The sequence below is a fragment of the Scyliorhinus torazame genome, chromosome 5 (genome assembly GCF_047496885.1).
Source record: "Scyliorhinus torazame isolate Kashiwa2021f chromosome 5, sScyTor2.1, whole genome shotgun sequence".
NCBI classification, from domain to species: Eukaryota; Metazoa; Chordata; class Chondrichthyes; order Carcharhiniformes; family Scyliorhinidae; genus Scyliorhinus; species Scyliorhinus torazame.
In genome coordinates, this window is record NC_092711.1 from 130534038 (window position 1) to 130547437 (window position 13400).

At 46.8% G+C, this 13400-nt stretch overlaps 1 protein-coding gene and 1 long non-coding RNA gene across 4 annotated transcripts in view; one reads left to right on the plus strand and one right to left on the minus strand.

Moving 5' to 3' along the window:
- The first annotated feature begins 243 nt into the window (after positions 1-243).
- LOC140419760 (uncharacterized) lies at positions 244-9592 on the plus strand. Its single transcript, XR_011946014.1, has 3 exons — positions 244-315; positions 1767-1848; positions 5902-9592. It is a non-coding gene; the product is annotated as an uncharacterized lncRNA (long non-coding RNA).
- LOC140419754 (uncharacterized) overlaps positions 6988-13400 on the minus strand; it is a 64012-nt gene continuing 57599 nt past the window's right edge. Inside the window, exons 2-3 of one of the 3 annotated variants that reach the window (XR_011946008.1) lie at positions 11603-11697; positions 6988-7137 (exon numbers count right to left, since the gene is read on the minus strand). The gene's annotated coding sequence lies outside the window, so the exon portion shown is untranslated. The remainder of the gene's footprint in view (positions 7138-11602; positions 11698-13400) is intronic. The other 2 variants (XR_011946009.1, XR_011946010.1) reach the window with 2 other exon arrangements.

Below are 13400 nucleotides of genomic sequence, written 5' to 3' on the forward strand. Positions count from 1 at the left end.
GAGAAGAGGAAATAGTATAACATCGTTGAAAGCTCTGCATGGTCGTACGGGAAAACTTTGAGAAATGGAGCATAGCAGATCACCAATTCACAATTTATGAAATTTTAGTATTAATTTATCTCAAATGATAAAGTTATGTTGTATTCACTGTTTGATGTTTCAATGTTGCAAATATTACCCAGCATTCCTGGCGGATGTGAACGTGCCCTATTCTCTCCACAGGAGCCCAGTGCGCAGGCGCTGTGCTGTATCTGGAGCATGCGCACTGTCACTTTGTTCGGAGACCAGCGAGTGCGGAAGCGGCTTTTTGGGCGGGTGAGTTGGTGGGGCGGAGGGAGGAATGGAGCCGGGAATGAGGAGGGAGCGGAGGCTTTATAAACACCGGTACAGGCCCCAGGGTCGGAATAAGAGCCTGCAGGTCCCGAGTTTGCAGCTGCGGGGCTTTTATCCGGATCAGGCCCAGTTCCACCGCCGCCATCTTCGTTCAGCGGGCAGCAGAGCGCATGCGCGGACCTCCTGACATCTTTGATCAGAGAATCCCTGGAGTGTAGACGGAGGCCATTCGGCCCATCAAGACTGCACCGACCCTTCGAAAGAGCACCCTACCTAGGCCCACTCTTCACCCTATCCCCACCTGACCTGTGGAAGGAAACCGGAGCAGCGTGAGGAAACCCACGCAGAAACGGGGAGAATGTGCAAACTCCACAGTCACCCAAGGCTGGAATTGAACCCAGGTCCCTGGTGCTGTGAGGCAGCAATGCTAACCATTGTGCCACCATGACGCCCAAGGGGCTTCAGGGTTCCAGTGACGAGGAGAGAAAATGTATGACTCATTGATTGAAAGGCCAGGTTTACAGGCACCCATTTTAGAGGGAGGTAGGTGCTTCAGGGTGCATCTGCGGCCATCTAAATAACTGAAGAATAAGATAATCAGAATTAGCAGCAGGAGAAGGCCATTCAAACCATTGAGGCTGCTCTGCCGTTTAATAAACCCATGGCTCATCTGATCATTAATTCCATTTTCTGCCTGTCCTTAACCCTTTACTCCTTTGTAGGTAAAATGGTGTGTAACACAGCCTTGAATATACTCCATGGCCCAGCCTCCACTGCTCACTGGGGGAATGAATTTCACCAGCGACTGGTCCCCTGAGAAGCATTTTATCCTGATCTCTGTCTTCAGCCCTTATTTTTAAACTGTCCCTGCAGTTCTAGATTCTCCATTGAGGGCAAACATCCTTTCAGCACTTACCCTGTAAACTGCCCTCAAATACTTGTATGCTTCAGTAAGATCACCTCTCGTTTATCTAAAATCCATTACACACCTTGCCCAACATTTCCTCATGAAACCAACTCCTTCTAGCCAGGAATCAGCTCTGTGAAATTTGTCTGAACTGCTTCAGCTTAAGTATGTGTGGGTTAAGTATGTCCCATCTTAAGTAATCCTACACCAGGAAACCAGCAGAGAATGTTATGAATTTGCTTTGACAGCTTTGACGAGCTTCGAAACATCCGCTCTTTTCTCTCCCTACAGATGCTGCCAGACCTGCTGAGATTGTCCAGTATTTTCTCTTTTGTTTCAGATTCCAGCATCCGCAGTAATTTGCTTTTATGAATTTGCATCCTGGACTGACAGATGGATTTTGAAAACTCCTTTTACAGGAGGTTAAAATGGGAATATTTACAAAGCAATCTCAAATCAAGAAATATGTTTCTCTCTTAATTTATAACCACAATTGACACATGACTCTAGTAATCTCCTTTTACAGGGAGTTAGAAGAGTTTGAAGACTGTGATTTTTCTCTGATTCCAGTGCTGCTGAATTATTTCGACCTGCTGCTTCAGTCGAAGGTAGATTTAAAAAAAAATCTTTGTTGTCACAAGTAGTCTTACATTAACACTGCAATGAAGTTACTGTGAAAATCCCCCAGTCGCCACATTCCGGAGCCTGTCCGGGTCACAGAGGGAGAATTCAGAATGTCCAAATTACTTAACAGCATGTCTTTCGGGACTTGTGGGAGAAAACCGGAGCACCCGAAGGAAACCCACGCAGACATGGGGAGAACGTGCAAACTCCACACAGACAGTCACCCGAGCCAGGAATCAAACCTGAGACCCTGGAGCGGTGAAGCAACAGTGTTAACCACTGTGCTACCGTGCTGCCAGGTCTAATATTTTACTGTTATTTCCATTAACTGTCTGAATGAAGTTTTCACTGCTGCCCATCCCTTGGCTGTGTGCTGCTGATTTACCATCTTTATCTTCTCATGGTCAGGAATTGTTTTTCCTGCACTAGAGATAATTTCTTTTCTGCTCATCAGCTGATATTAACCATCAAATTCTGCTCCATATTTATTCCCTGTAATTGAAGATTTGAGATTACTATCAGATCAGCCATGATCTTACTAAATGGTGGAACAGACTTGAGGGGCTGAATGGTGACTCCTACTCCTTGTGCGTATGTTTGTATTGATTCCGGCACACCCTGAGATGTTAACTCTGTTTCTCTTGCTAGTTACTCGCTGGCATGTTGAGTATTTTCAGCATTTGCTCTTTTTATTTCAGATTTTCAGCAACCACAGTATTTTGCTATCATTTTGTTGCAGGGGCTTCTCACAAAACCGTATCTAGAAGCATCTAAGAACTAGTTGTGATCGGGGAGGGTGTTGGTTATCATAGAATTTACAGTGCAGAAGGAGGCCGTTCAGCCCATCGAGTCTGCACTGGCTCTTGGAAAGAGCGCCCTATTTAAGCCAACGCCTCCACCTTATCCCAGTAACCCCACCTAACCTTTTTGGACACTAAGGGCAATTTATCATGGCCAATCCACCTGCAAGCACATCTTTGGACTGTAGGAGGAAACCGGAGCACCCGGAGGAAACCCACGCAATCACGGGGAGAATGTGCAGACTCTACGCAGACAGTGTCCCAAGCCGGGAATCGAACCTGGGACCCTGGAGCTGTGAAGCAACTATGCTAACCACTGTGCTACCGTGCTGCTGGTTGTGGAGGTTAGTCTCTGGCCTCCAATTACAGTGCTTTTTCACAGAATCAGTGAATGATTACATTACAGATGGGGCCCATTCAGCCCATCATACCCATCACTGTCTGTGCGGGTTTGCACGTTCTTTCATGTCTGCGTGGGTTTCCTCCGGGTGCTCCGGTTTCCTCCCCCAAGTCCCGAAAGACGTGCTGTGAGGTGAATTGGGCATTCTGAATTCTCCCTCTGTGACCCGGACAGGCTCCGGAATGTGGCGACTGGGGGCTTTTCACAGTAACTTCATTGCTGCCTACTTGTGACAATAAAGATTATTATTATATGCTGGCTCATCCCACTGCCCTGCCCTTTCTTCACTTCCTTGCAGCTTTTTTACTTTCCAGGGTCTTGTCCAATTCCCTTTGGTTTGTTGTATCAGTTTGGCTGGAGTGGAAATGTAGGAAAAGCTGCTGGGTTTAACCCCGAGGACTTTGTAACCTGGTACTCAGAGATGATTTCAGTTGTAAAATTGTCAAGGGAGGTACACTAAGTCATCATCCTGATTTGGAGAATTTGGTGCAGACACGATGGGCCTTCTTCACCCTAACAATTCAGTGATTGGGTGATCTAGAATAGTTTGCTCTCTGGTCAACTCTAGCATCTGCTGCTCTAAGAAACTGTGCCAAAAACACTCTGCGAGCTCATCTGCCTGGCTACCTTTACCAATCTGATTTGCCCATTCGACATGGAGATTAAAATCACCCATGATTATTGCCGTACTTTTCTCATCAGCCATTATTCCTCCCTGTATTCTCCCTCCTACAGTGCAGTTACTGTTAGCGGGACCTAGAAACTACTCCCACAAGTGACCTTTATCATTTTTTATCGTTACCCAATCCAATTGTACACCTAGATCTCCAGAACTAAGGTCATCTCTCTCTATTGTAGTAATGTCATCCTCAATTAAGAGCTGCCCCTTTAATTTAAAAAAACTTAAAGGCACTGTTGAACATTTTTGGACTTTTGTTGCATTCTGGTTTCAGTGCCTTTATGTTACAATCAGAACAAGTGTACAGTGGAGATACTAAGTGAAATACTGGTTAAAATGGAAATGTCTGGCACCAATTTCCTAGTTTCATTGGCCATTAATAATTCTGTCCTTCTGAAAAGTCACGCAGCCTTGAATAGTCAGGTTCCAGCCTTTGTCATCTTGCAGCCGTGTCTCCGTAATGACTATCAGATCACAGTACCTCGAGTACTGTGCACACTTTTAGTTTCCTTAAGTAAGGAGGGTGATTCTTGTATTGGGAGCAGTTCAGAGAAGGATCACCAGGCTGATTCCTGGGATGAAGGTGTTGTGTCCCGAGGACAGGGTCTGGACTCATTGGAGTTCAGAGGTGACCGTATTGAAACATATGAGATTCTGAGGTAACATGATAGGGTATAGAATCATAGAAGTTTACAGCATGGAAACAGGCCCTTCGGCCCAACCAGTCCATGCCGCCCAGTTTTTACCATTAAGCTAGTCCCAATTGCCCGCACTTGGCCCATAACCCTCTATACCCATCTTACCCATGTAACTATCTAAATGCTTTTTAAAAGACACAATTGTACCCGCCTCTACTACTACCTCTGGCAGCCCATTCCAGACACTCACTACCCTCTGAGTGAAGAAATTGCCCCTCTGGGCCCTTCTGAAACTCTCCCCTCTCACCTTAAACCTACGCCCTCTAGTTTTAGACTCCCCTACCTTTGGGAAAAGATGTTGACTATCTACCTTATCTATGCCCCTCATTATTTTATAGACCTCTATAAGTTCACCCCTAAGCCTCCTACGCTCCAGGGAAAAAAGTCCCAGTCTATCCAGCCTCTCCTTATAACTCAAACCATCAAGTCCCGGCAACATCCTAGTAAATCTTTTCTGCACTCTTTCTAGTTTAATAATATCCTTTCTATAGATGACGAGAGGATGATTCCCGTCATGGGGGATTCTGGAACGAGTGGGCAGATTGTCAATATAAGGGGACCCCATTTCTGATGGAGATAAGGAGAAGTGTTGTGCGTGCGTGTGTATTGGGGGGGGTGAATGGGGCTGATTGTTGGTTGCTGCTACTCGCCGACTAAAGCTATTTTCCCTGCAATAACCTTTGGGTCATCTCGGTCCGTTGCCTCTTCTAGTTCTAATTGGAATTTTGGGGGCAAATGGAAGTTACATGTGTTGGCTCCAGTAAAAGGGGGGACCCTAACTGCTGCCTACAGCGCCAGGGTAACGGGTTCGATTCCAGCCTTGGGTGACTGTTTGTATTGAATTTGCACATTCTCCCCATGTCTGTGTGGGTTTCCTCCGGGTGCCTTTGTTTCCCCCTCACAGTCCAAAGAAGTGCCAGTTAGGTGGCTCGGCCATGATAAAATTGCCCCTTAGTGTCCAGGGATGTACAGGTTAGGTGGGGTTATTGGGAAAGGGTGGGGGAGTGTGCCTAGATAGGGTGCTCTTTCAGAGGGTCAGTGCAGACTCGGTGGACCGAATGGCCTCCTGCGTTGTAGCGATTCTACAATTCTAGGCGGGGATCTTTTTCCAGGTTCAGTGCTGGCCCGATGGGCTGGTTTAGCACACTGGGCTAAATCGCTGGCTTTGAAAGCAGACCAAGGCAGGCCAGCAGCATGGTTCAATTCCCATACCAGCCTCCCCGAACAGGCGCCGGAATGTGGCGACTAGGGGCTTTTCACAGTAACTTCATTTGAAGCCTACTTGTGACAATAAGCGGTTTTCATTTTCATTTCAGCACTGTAGGAATTGTATATTCTATTCTATGGAAATTTACAGCTTTTGGAGAACAAGAGAGGAAAGCATGTTCCATAGGAACTAGAATTGTTCTGCATTTCTGAGCTATACTGACAGTGATGACATTTGTAAACTCCTTTCACAGGGTATTCAAAGTGGAGGATTTGCAGTAAGAAATCTCAAACTTCACATCCAAGACCTGAGTAACTCGATTTGTTGGGACGGGGAAAACTATCAGCCATATTGCCATCAGTGTGACTGGAAAAGCACCGAGACACGGACACCTATTCCATGGAGAAACCTTGGAAATGTGTGGATTGTGGGAAAAGATTCACTTTCCCATCTCGGCTAGAAAATCATCGACGCACTCACACCGGGGAGAGGCCGTTCATCTGCTCTCAGTGTGGGAAGGGATTTACTACTTCGCCTGACTTGCTGAGACACCAGCGAGTTCACACTGGAGAGAGGCAATATACCTGCTCTGTGTGTGGGGAAGGATTCAGAGATTCATCCTATCTGCTCACTCACCAGCGAGTTCACACCAGGGAGAAGCCATTCACCTGCTCGGTCTGTGGGAAGGGATTTGGAGATTCATCCAACCTGCTGAGACACCAGCGAGTTCACACTGGGGAGAAGCCATTCACCTGCTCCATGTGTGGGAAAGGATTCAGAGATTCATTCTGCCTGCTGACGCACCAGCGAGTTCACACTGGAGAGAGACCATTCACCTGCTCTGACTGTGGGAAAGGATTCCGAGATTCATCCAACCTACTGATTCATCAGCGAATTCACACTGGGGAGAAGCCGTTTACTGCTCCAAATGTGGGAAAGGATTCAGAGATTCAGCCAACCTGCAGAGACACGTAGAAAATAGAAGCAGGAGGAGGCCATTCGGCCCTTTGAGCCTGCTCCACCATTCAATATGATCATGGCTGATCATCAAATTCAATACCCTGATTCTGCCTTTTCTCCCTTATCCCTTGATCCATTTAGTCCCTCAATGTCCAGGGGCGCCTCTGCCCAAGTTCCAATCCTTTCTCTGGGCTATTAGCTAAACATCCAATTGCGGGACACCCATTATTTGAAAAACCACACCAATCCTCTTTTATGGTAACGCTCAGGTAGGATTCGACTGAGCTTCCGTTTGGCTTTTTGTAAATAAGCCTCTGATTATTACACCCAAACATGATACGTTTATTGGGATGTATCCATAATACATCATCCTCACATTCCCCTGTGTCAGGCGGAGCAAACCATAAATAACCTGGATATAAAAAGTTCATCTGATTTGGAATGTGCTGAGTCCGGTGAATCCGATGACAAGTAGACCGATGGTAGGTGTACGGCTCCATCTCGTTGTGGTTCCGGTTCCGGTGGTATCCTGAGGAAATGAAGCATAGTTTCTGTTGTTATCGCATGCTTAATATCTGCATTTATATTGTCACTACACGTGACCCCCTCTTTTTCGGGGGTCGTGTGTATGATGCTGAGAGACTCCTGCAATCACAAGCAAAATGGCCTGATTGTCCACAGTTAAAACATACTACCCTGTCCCTTCCCTGAGGCGTGTATGGCGGGGCTGGATCCCTTGGGTACTGGGGTTCTCTACTCTCATTTCTCTACCCTCATTTCACCATGCAGGACCCTGGTTAGCCCTAATAGGATGCATAGTTGCCTCCTTATCGGTACTTGCTGGTGGGTGTTCCTGTACTGACTGTTACCAAACTCTGGATAAGCGCCAAAGTTTCCATGCTTCATTGTGCGTGAGTTCGCTGGGGTCGAAATTTATGCAAGCCTTTTTGCCTGCCTCGGTAGTGTGGGATACTGACGTCCGTGTCCATTTGGAGGAATCTAATCATCTCTGCAGAGCGCTGTAAGTCTCCATACACCCCATGAAACTGAATCCAGAGCCGACCCGCAAAGGCGGGCGGACGTTCCCCTTTGCCGACATTTTTTTAAACCATCTACGGGATCCCCCTTATTGTATCCTACTGCTGTTAATATGGCCTCTTTCATGTCCTCTAAAGTTCCTTGTCCCACGATTTGGGGTGATGGTAATGCTGACCTGACTGACGGACTAAAGCACATTACTATGAGCTTTACTTCCTCCCTTTCGTCTAGCCCATACATTCTTTTCTGCTGTCTAATATCCTCAAAGAAGCAGTGTGGGTCCGCAGTAGGCTCAAAAGTGGTGATTTTACAACAGGCTCAACCGACTCAAGAACAGCTTCTTCCCTGCTGCCATCAGACCTTTGAATGGACCTACCTCGTATTAAGTTGAATTTTTCTCTACACCTTGCTATAACTAGCATTATATTCTGCAGTCTCTCCTTCCTTCCCTCTGTACGGTATGCATTGTTTGTACAGCATGCAAGAAACAATACTTTTCACTGTCTACTAATACATGTGACAATAAATCAAATCAAAAAAGGCATCACTGAATTGGGTCACTGTAAGCGGAGTTGTATAGGTAATTGCCGGGCTTAGGCTATCCCTTACCCTCCTCTCGGTGGTGACTGGGGCATTGGCACTGGGGGTGAATCCACTGGCTTAACGGGTACAACTTTCTCTGTGGTTAGTGGTGGCGCGTTCAGTCTCGTTATTTCTGGGGGTTGTGGTGGGGAGTCCCAACTCTCGGTCTTCATGACGTACATTTTTGCCCTTTCATGAACATCTACCCAATCTGTCCTCTCTTACGTCAACTGTTCTGGAGGTACACATAAAACCATCTTGGTCCGAGAGCAATGATTTTAATTTATTAGTTTTGCGCTGGCAGTTAGAATGGACAGCGGTCGCTTGTCGCTGTTCCTGATTGGTCTGATGGAGTGCTTTTAATGCTGCCTGCGCGTTGATGCACTTCGCTTCTAAGCGGGTGACCTTCTGCTTGGCTTCATCTCTTACCACAGCAGCCCGTTGGGTGTCTTGGTTATGCTTTTTCACATTGAGTTTGAAAGCTGCCTAAATGCAACACGTTAGCCTGGTTTGACCGTTTTAGATCACTAATCTCCCTGACCTTTTTAGCTCTCATTTGATCAAATCTCTCCTCCTTTTGTAATCTTTTTATCTCTGTCTGCTGTTCCTCTTTTAATTTCGCCACCACCTGCTGCCTCTCATCTTTTAATTTTGCCGCCTCCTTTTGCCCTTCCTCTTTTAATTTTGATATCTCCAGGGCAGCATGGTGGCGCAGTGGTTAGCACGGCTGCCCCACGGCGCCCAGGTCCCGGGTTTGATCCCGGCTCTGGGTCACTGACCGTGAGGAGTTTGAACATTCTCCCCCCCGTGTTTGCGTGGGTCTCACCCCCACAACCCAAAGATGTGCAGCGTAGGTGGATTGGCCACGCTAAATTGGGGAAGGAAGGGGTGAAGTGGGGGAGGGTGTATTTTATACAATTGGATGAATAAACTGGGGGAGGGCGGGGGGCTTGTGGAGCAGTAGGTAGTGTCCCTGCCTCTGAGGCAGAAGCTCCAGATTCGAGTCCTAACCCAGGATTTGATGGTCAAGGAAATCTGTCCATGCACCCGCCGGCTCCATCGCTCCCTCCGCGTTTCTGCATCTTCACTAGTTTGGAGCTACGACAGAAAAGGGACTCACCATCACTATCACTGCGCATGCCCCAAACACCGGGCGGTTTTGCACTTGCGCACTGCTCTCCTGTGGTGGAATAAAGGACATTCACTACCGCGGGAATACTGGGTAAAGACGCCGCCATTGAAGGTCGGAACCAGTGAACAGTGACTCTTTTTGATATTGTGTGGCGAATTGGGAGTGCTGGGGTGGACATCAATAAAATCAGGAACCAAATTATACAGATACGCAAATAAAACTTTCCTTTCACCCTTTGTGTACAAACGAGCAGTTCTTTCTATCCACAGATCTTGTAGTGCTCCTGGGTCACTACAGTGAACTTGATTGTGCACAAGATTATTGCGTGGGTCCTGAGCTATGGAGGGATTGAAACAAGACAATGGGAATTTTAAAGGCTGATAGCATTAGAATTTGACTCCCCACTAAAGACAAAGAATGTTACCTTAATTACAGTTAGGGCAGAAAAGTGAAATATTGTCCAAATAAATATCGAAACTAGATACAAAATAAGGAGCAATCAAGCTCTATATCTTTAACAAACATCGATATGGAAAGAGGAGATGAATGATCTTTCCACTACAAGCCCACTGATGCCCACAGCTATATGCACTGCAGCTCTTCGCACCCTGTAAGGACTCCATCCCTTTCTCTCGGCTCCTTCGCCTCCGTCGCATTTGTTCCGATGATGCCACTTTCCAAAATGGTGCTTCGAAAATGTGTTCCTTCTTCCTCAACTGTGATTTCCTACCTACAGTTCTTGACAGAGCCCTCAACAGTGTGCGGTCCATCTCCCGCGCCACTACCCTCACCCCCTTCCCTCCCTCCCAGAACAAGGATAGAGCCCCCCTCGTTCTCACATTTCACCCCACCAGCCTCCGTATGCAAAGTATAATCCTCCGCCATTTTCACTAACTCCAGCGTGATGCCACCACCAAACACATCTTTCCTTCACTCCCTCTGTCAGCATTCCACAGAGACCGTTCCCTCCGAGATAATCTAGTCCACTCTTCCACCATACCTAACACCTCACCCATCATCCATGGCACTTTCCCATGCAATCGCAGAAGGTGTAACACCTGCCCCTTTACCTCTTCCATGCTTAACATCCCAGGCCCAAAACACTCATTCCAGGTTAAGCAGCGTTTCACTTGCACCTCTTTCAATCTGGTCTATTGCATTCGCTGCTCCCAATGTGGTCTCCCTATATCGGAGAGACCAAACGCAGACTGAGCGATCGTTTTGCTGAGCACCTTCGGTCTGTGCGCATTCAAGACCCTGACCTTCCCGTTGCTTGCCATTTTAACAAAAGACCCTGCTCCCATGCCCACAGGTCTGTCCTTGGCCTGCTGCAATGTTCCAGTGAAGCTCAATGCAAACTGGAGGAACAACATCTCATCTTCCGGTTAGGCACGCTACAGCCTTCCGGTCTCAACAACTTCAGATGATTAGCTCTACTCCACCTTGACCCATTCATTTTAATCCCATTTCATTTTAACTGTCTTTTGCCATTTCTTTCTTTCTTGTCTTTCTTAATATATATTTAACCCCCCCCCCTCCCCCCCATCTTATCCATCTTTCCTTACCCTTTCTCCCGTTTGCTTCCCCCTTCCCCTCCCTCCACATCTACATCCGTCACAGTTTACCCTCTGATGTTAGTTTCTCTGCTGTTTGGCCTTTCACACATTTTGTTCTCTCTGGGGACTTTAACACTCTTTCCCTCTTGGATTCTGTGGCCATTAGCACCCCGTTTCCTTGTGTTTCTGTGGCTATGACTCATCTTTCATTCTCACTCCACAGTATAAATATTTCCCACTTTCTCTGTCTGTTAGCTTTGACAAAGAGTCATTGGACTCAAAACGTTAGCTCTTTTCTCTCCCTACAGATGCTGCCAGACTTGCTGAGATTTTCCAGCATTTTCTCTTTGGCTTCAGATTCCAGCATCCACAGTAATTTGCTTTTATCCATTGTTTATGATGAATGACCTTTAATGACCTGGTTCACTTGCCAACCAATTGCCATTCATCAACATTATTACACCGTCAGAGTTCAGGGGCTCAGAGGCAAAAGTAACATGAGGCCATGAATCTAATTTGTAAATACAGTTGAAGAAACAGTTGAAGAGTGTTAGTGGAAGAAATTGCTATATGTATCAAAGAATTAATATAAGTAATAATAAAGATGTCTCAAGTATTATAGCAGCACAGGTCAAGGGAAAAAACAGCAGACGGGTTAAAATGTTGAAGCTTTAAAGAAAAGTCACCTGCACTCGGGATAATTCAATCATTTTCAATCATCCTATCGGGCATTAGGATAAGAATGGGGACCCACGTCATAGAAACCATGGCTCCAGCCTGTCTGTAAAAACACATTAACACCCCATCAAGGAGTTCAGATTAAGGGAAATACGTTGAACAGAATCCAGGAGATTGTAAAGAAGCATTTGTATTAGTTGACCATTTTCCCATTAAAGAGCCCCGAAAATATGCATACTGATCACCTTAAGGGGCTGTTTAGCACAGGGCTAAATCGCTGGCTTTGAAAGCAGGCCAGCAGCACGGTTCAATTCCTGTAACAGCCTCCCCGAACAGGCGCCGGAATGTGGCGACAAGGGACTTTTCACAGTAAGTTCATTGAAGCCTACTTGTGACAAGCGCTTTTCATTTCATTAATTTCACCTTGTATTGTTCCGAATGAATTGATGACGTCAATGCCTACTTGTAACTCTGAAAGAACTTTAAATATATATGCATTTAACTCTGACTATGATCAGAGCTGACTTTTGCGAGCTAAGGGTAGCTGCAGAATTTGTCTCTCTGTGTGCGCACAGCAATTTCGAATAAACTCAACTTTTTACAACTCCACGTAGTCGAGAAAAGACTGAGTGTTTCTTCCCTCCAACACTCGGCGACTATGCGGCTCAAAATTGGGTGAGTGTTTTTATCTACCACCCATAGTTAGGGAACAATTTCACGTTAGTCATTGGCCGACCGTAAGTTGCGATTCCAAAGAACGAAGCGGAGGAAGAGTCTGACCGCATGAGGTGGAGTAAAAACCGTTGGGAGAAACCGGGGTGTGGGATCGGGTAGTTAAGTTAAGGAAAATTTGTAAAGGAACTTGTTCTGGAGGTTGAAGTGCCTGGTCAAAAGTAAAAACCCGTAGGACGAAATACCACAGGAGAAAGAGTTGGAAGGATCTCACCTAGTGTGGGAAAGGAGTAGCCGCAGGAGTAACCGCGAGAGGGTAGAGCCGAGGAGGATGAACCCCGCAGGAGTGGTGTGTGTATGTGAACGGCAGAGATGGCCGGATCCGATAAAACAGGCAAGAGCAAGGTAGAGCAAGATAGATGGGGACCCGAGGGATCAATCGTACAGATGATTGTAACCCACAATAGTAAGTTAATTGCAAAGATGAGGGAGAAAGGATACAACGCAGACGCACCCGTGGCTGAGCAGAAGGCCTGGTGGGCAGGCCAAACCAAGTATAGGTTTGAAAAGGGGGTAGAAATTGCAACTGCCATTTTTAAAAAATAATAATTTCGAGTACCCAGTTTTTTTTCCAATTCAGTGCAATTTAGCGTGGCCAATCCACCTACCCTGCAAATGTTTTGGGTTGTGGGGGTGAAACCCACGCAAACACGGGGAGAATGTGCAAACTCCAGACGGACAGTGACCCAGAGCCCGGATCGAACCTGGGACCCCGCCGCCGTGAGGCAGCAGTGCTAACCACTGCGCCACCGTGCCACCCAGCTGCGATTTAAAGGAACCAAGGGAGTAAAGAATTGCAGGAAGCAAAAGTATCAGCTGTAAGATGCGCGCAGGAAGGGGACAGGAGAAAACCGCAGGGCAGATTTGTGGGGACTGATCCCGACAACACCACGTGTCATGGAGGAGAGTGACTATGGGGATGACTGGGACAGTGTTAAGGAGGGAATGTACGAGGATTATGCATCCCCCCCCCCTCCTAATGAGGAAAAGGATGAACCACTGACTGTAGCCTCATTGCGTGTAGTGAGGAAAACGGTGGAGGGGCAAACCACTGAGCAGCATATCCAAACACCT